Source organism: Procambarus clarkii, chromosome 49, assembly GCF_040958095.1.
Source record: "Procambarus clarkii isolate CNS0578487 chromosome 49, FALCON_Pclarkii_2.0, whole genome shotgun sequence".
Taxonomy (NCBI): Eukaryota; Metazoa; Arthropoda; class Malacostraca; order Decapoda; family Cambaridae; genus Procambarus; species Procambarus clarkii.
Genome location: NC_091198.1, coordinates 14,416,863 through 14,422,923, shown reverse-complemented (window position 1 = coordinate 14,422,923; position 6,061 = coordinate 14,416,863). Strand labels below are relative to the sequence as shown.

At 42.7% G+C, this 6,061-nt stretch overlaps 1 long non-coding RNA gene across 1 annotated transcript; it reads left to right on the top strand.

Annotated features, from left to right (window-relative positions):
* Nucleotides 1-2,361: 2,361 nt before the first annotated feature.
* Nucleotides 2,362-5,855, top strand: LOC138351229 (uncharacterized). Its single transcript, XR_011222377.1, has 3 exons — nt 2,362-2,528; nt 2,974-3,137; nt 4,876-5,855. It is a non-coding gene; the product is annotated as an uncharacterized lncRNA (long non-coding RNA).
* The last annotated feature ends 206 nt before the right edge of the window (nt 5,856-6,061 follow it).

The window sequence follows — 6,061 nt, the reverse complement described above, 5'->3', positions numbered from 1 at the left end:
TGGCCCAGCGTCTTACCCGGCAGTTGAGGTGGTGATGATTGACATGTTGCGGGTGGATGTGGCGTTTAAGTTGTATCCGGGCATCGAGCTGTAGTGAAATTGTGCTCCACGGCCGTGTATCGTGACTTTGTGGACCGCTATGACGGCAGGACGTTTACTCTGCCTGAGGGCTGTGGAAGTGTCGGAGAGGTGCAGTGAGACTACCTATGTGGCATTTCATGGTGCTCCCTGACTGTCTTCTCCAGCGTCACTTTACCCGGTATGGACGGGTCTTGAGTGTCCGGATGAATGCAGTCTCCTCCGGGCGGTGGACGGGTATCCCGAATGGGACCTGCACTGTGGCGCTGCATTTGAAGGACTCCATCCCTTCGTCTCTCTTGTTTCTGGGCTTCATGGTACGCGTATTGTATGGGGGTCAACCCCGGACTTGTTTCCGGTGCGGACTCTTGGGCCATTAGGCTGCGTGTTGTGATGCGAGCCTCTTCAAGGAGGATGACTTTGCCCCGTTGGCGGTCCCGGACCTGTCGGAAGATGCTGCTGTGATGAGTGATACTTCCCAGTTGTCTGGTGTCCCGTTGCCGGTCTGTGATGGCAGCCTTGATGTGGCTGTCGAAATGGAAGTTAGTGCATCCCCGGCTCCCGCACCTCAGCCTCCCCTGCCTGCCTCGTCTCCAGTTGTGTGGTCTCGTGCCTCCGGACGTCGAGGCTGCGCATCGGCGTGTACTGTCTCCAGGTGTTGTGTGTTCGGCCCGTGTCGACGTGCAGACTGTGATGTCTCCTGCGGTGTGTGGTCCTCTTCCCCGGGTTGTTGAGTGATCGTGCGCGACCGACTAGTGGTTCTGCTACGGTGCTTCCTGGCGGGGGTGATAGTTCCGACGACCTGCGACCTGTGTGCAAGCGTTCGCGGCGAGTTTTGAGTCTGTCTCCGCCTCGTGATGGGGCCTGGGCCGACGTCAGGGATTTTGGGGACTCCGGAAGTTCGTCTTGTATGGATGGTGATGTGGGTGATGCTGTTGGAGTGGCTGCGGCTCCCGTGGGCCGTGTTGCAGCGGTGAGATTGTCGCCTGGCCCTGGTCCGGTGTCTTCTCCTAGTTCCCCGAGTTGTGGCACCGGCCGAGATTACGGGGACTTGATGCCGGTTTTTAAGAATGATTCTGTTGCGGCGACCCTCGTGTCTGTGGCGTCTATGTCTGTGCCTTCCGCGCATCTGGCCTCGGTGATGCCGACCGTTGCCCTCTGCTCAGCCGTCCTTTGTTACTCCGCCCCCTGTGGTGTCGGTCCCTGCAGCTTCGCCCTCTGTGATTGTGTCCCCCGCGACTCCTGTGCGGTTCCACCGTCTGTACCGAAGAGCTCTGTGCAGCCTCTTCCCGTGACTTTGGCCCCCCATGGTGGATGTTCCTGACTTGATGCATCGACCGCGAGGATCACGTAGTCACGTTAAAACGCGTCTGCGTCATTCATCAATGTTAACATTGTGTTCATTCAGAATAGGAATTTTGTCAAATGTAAATTAATATTGTTATATTTTATCATCGTATGTATATTTAGGCAATTGTTGTGTTCACGTGGGTGAAGCATTTATAGCGTTGGAACAAAAGTGGTTAGGACGTAGTTGTTTCTGAAGTGTTGGAAAGTCATCTGTTGTTTCGAATGTAAAACATTGTTTTTCATACAAATGTCCGTTTGGCGGCTATATTAATGAATAATTGTCTTGCATTTATAAGGACGGGCAGCCTAATATGGTGAAGAAATTGTCAGAAGTTGGATAAAGGTTATTGTCGTTAATGTAGCCGATGGTTAGTAACGTAACAACAATTGATTAGCAAGCAGCAGGGATACTTTTAGCCCTAAACATAGTCCATGAGGAAAGTAAACAGAGACGTGTGTTTACACGGAGAAGCGGGTATACCTTTTCCTTGATATATTTGAGTTTGAATAAATAATAATGATGAATTACCAGGGTGTCCAATCAGGTGGAGCCGACCAATGAGAGTAGAGGTAGCGAGAATGTGACTTGAATTGAAAACGTGGAACGTGATTGGCTGTTGAGTCGACCTGCTCGTTGAGGCGGAAGCGAACGTTATTTTGGGCCTAGACCTAACGGCGGTAGGTGCTAGTGTTAGGTGTCTGTTGAAACCATTTGAGCCCGTGGGGTTACCTTGGGCCAACAGACCCTAGTGTACACTCAATTACCTAGTAGACCGTCAACACGCAAAAAGATCAAATTTTACAGCTGTATATCACCTCTCGGGGGTATATAGGCTGATATTATTGTAGTTGACTAATAATCAGTAAAATATATTTTGAAAGTACGCAGTGCATAGTGATTAAGATAAAATCTGAAATATATTTGTAGGGCGAACATGAGATCGTGTGTGGTGAAAATGAGGCGACTGGAGAGGCAGCAAAGTGCCGGAGACTTGACGTTCAACGATGATTGAAGTGTGGACGTGCAGATGTCCCGGTGGAGTAAAAGACTTTAGTACTAGAAAGACCAAGTAGTTATGGAGGTAATCGACCCGAGGCAAGTGATGTAGTTAAAATAATCATTACGTAATTTAACTGGAACATTTTAGATGTTCATAATGGGCAGGTTTGAGGCATTGCATTACTAGGGTATATAACCAAAATATGGCGTTATTAGGCCATATGACTTAATAACCCCAAAAAAGGTGTTACTTTAGTCTTAAAATAGTAGGTAGATGGGGTAGGTTTTTAGTATGTTATGCAGTTGAGTGGACATTTAGTGTGGTTAGTTGTTAATTTAGTATGACCTGAGCGGTTGGCAACGCACTGGTTGTAACTGAGTCACAAGGTTTTTGAGGAATGTGATACCAAGATGCCCTTAAAAGGAACGATTTAAATAGAATAGGCTCCCATCAGTATTTCAGAAAGAATAGTTTTAATGAAAATTTTGTAGAATAAATGAGAATTATATTGTGTGTAGGCAGTGACTTCCCCCTCGTGTTGCAGGTGATAAGTAGCAGAGCGTGGCCTGTTGTGGGACAAGACGCGCGTCAAGCAGATGTTTGGTGCTGCAAGTTATAAAATATCTTCCTGAAGGCTGTTGGTTGCTTTCTTGTACACAAGAGGCGTGGATAGATTCGAGCCGTCCCTTCTACAGACTTCTTCTACAGGTGAATGTTAATTGTTGACGTGAAATCTTGTAGTACTGGTAAGACCACTCTTGTGGTGTGGACGCTTTGATTGTGGGGGGCAGAGGTGCATCATAAGTGTTGTAGGCTGAACTGTCAATAGGAGTATACGTAAATTTGAAGGCAAGTATCCATTATAAAAGAATAGTAAAATGAATACACGTTAGGTTGTTTTTGTGTAGTAAGTGCTTAGAACATTCATACACAATAGAACAGAGGTAAAAGTTCAAACATTTTAAGTGAGAATGGGTTTTACAAACGAGAAGGAGTCTGGGGGTTTGAGCTGAAATCGGATTACAGTATGGCTATATATGTGAAATAAATTGTACGTGTTAAGTAGGTAATTACACGAGTGTTGATGAAAAATGACACATTTTATAGTTAAGGTTTGGGGCTCTTTATTACGTTTGCTTACAGCGTCAGGCGGAAAGTATTAAATGGCGTGTCCCCGTTGGGGGAATGAGTGAATACGGCCATACGAGGGTGATGTATTATGGCACTCGTTAACTCTTTGATATAATTAGCCTTAGGTGAAGAGGCATGAAGAATGAGTACAAAATTGTTCCGGGTTCTGAGTGTGACGTGTATGACTGTGGTTCACGTAAGAAGTAACTTTAGAGGAGGTTGATAATGTGAGCCAGGTATGAGATGAGCCGTGGCTGGGTTGGTTAATGGCTCTCGTATAGAACACAGAACTGAATGTGGTGTTTATAAATCGTTGGGATGGTGTAAGAATGTTTAAGGATCGGGTAAAGTCCCAAAATATATAGTATAATTGCAGTACCCGTGGTGTAGGGATTTAGACGCTTGGGTAGCGTTTTCCGAGCAGTTTTGTTTGGGCGGATTTACTTTGCGCAAATAGTTAACTGTAGCATGTGCCAGTGAAGACGATTGTAGAAACGCATTTGTTAAATATAGGAATAAGGACTTGGGGGAAAGTGTTTGCGTAGTAGTGGCTGTATAAGAATGTTATGTATGAAAAATATATATAGGGTGGCAAGTATTAGTGAGTGAACAGGAAGCAAGTTTTCTAGGAATTACAAATAATAGGAAGTAGAAACGAAGTTGGGGCACGAGTTTTGGTATAAATGAGTTAATGGCGATATGAGACGTTAAAGGTGATCGTTGTTAACTAAAAAATACATGGTCAGACCGGTAATGGCTTGTTGTAGAGAAGTTGCTGCAATGACACGAATGATTGGCGTTCATGTGGAAGTAACGAGAAGAATGTTAAATGTAATAGTGGAGAGTAGGCATTGAGCATGTTAATTATAGCTTACATAAGTATGGTTTTCCGTGTATATATGAGTTGTAATAAATATGGAATTACGAGGGTATCGAATTCGGTGCCGCCGAGCAATGACAGTAGAGTTAGGTAGTATGTGAGGTAAATAGAAAAAGTGGGGAACGTGATTGGGTGTGGTTGCTTAGGGGCAACGAAACGTTATTTTGCGGCTAGACTTAGGCTCGTACATGTTTAGTGTGTTGATGTTAAGTTTGGACCCCGTTACTGGGGCCAAGAGACCGTAGTGTTTTGTAGGTTAGATTGTACAGGGTGCAAGCGCTAAAATCGGGGTAAAGAAATAATTTAGTTGTATATACCGTGTTTGGGGTATATAATGTGAGAATATTTGAGTCGTGACCCATGATGATAAATGTGAAATATTAAAGAAACAGTAGGTAGTGTATTGTGATTAACATGTATTGTTAACTATTGTAGGAGTCGTGAGAAGAGCATCAGGTCGAATGTGGTGAAGTTGACCCATGAAAGTGATGGGAGACCCATGAAAGTGATGACCTTCAGCGATGAATGTAGTGTGGAGGAGGCCGCCGACATGTCGAGGGAAGAATACTTTATTGGTAGAGAGAAGAGCAAGGAGTGATAACCCTGGAAACACAAACGGGAAAAGTTTCTATGTTCCGCTTGTTACAACTTGCTATATTGGTTGTTTTAGGTGGTTAGGTGTTAAAAGTTGTACCAACGTGGTAGTTTTGCGGGAAGATTATAAAGTAGAGTTATGAATAAGGTACTTTAGACCAAATGTAGGATATGGACATAGGAAATCTGTAGGGTTGAGGGATAGAATTTTTTGTTTGTTAATAAATGTGGTTAAAGCATATGGGTTAACTAAGCCCTATAAAAGTGCTAGTTTAGTATGTTGTCATGTTAACACTATATATTTAGTATGAGGTAATCGGAGGGTATGAACACACAGGTTGTAAATAACGGTAGTAAACATGTTTCGGAAAGTGATGTAGAATTAAAATCTGATGTGGTTCCATCCGAAATTGAGAGAATCGTTTGAATGACATGTAATAAAAATCCTGTTAAATCACAAAGTAACGTATGCTGGCATTTGACCGTGTACAAACTGCATGAAAATATTGATTAAGATGGCGTTGACACGTCCCACAAATGAGAGTGCAAAATATTAGAGATGAATGTGAATTGGTTGTTAAATAACATTTAGATATTGAATGTGCAAATACCAATTGTGACTTGTTAAATGACAAGTAGTGGGCAGATAGGTATGAAAATTTGCATACCAGGAAATTAGTTAGTGAGGAATACAGGAGTGTAATGAGTTTTGGTAGCGATGCATGGTAAAATAAGGACAAATTAGTTGATCACTTGCTCCTCAGGAAATGGTGTGATGTATAACAAGGAGAATATTATGTAGTGATGCAATAGGAAATGTTGTATATATATATATATATATATATATATATATATATATATATATATATATATATATATATATATATATATATATATATATATATATATATATATATATATATATATACCTGCCTAATTTTCAAACATTTTTTCCCCCCCAAACAATTCTTTCAAGTTCGCCTTCTATATATATATATATATATATATATATATATATATATATATA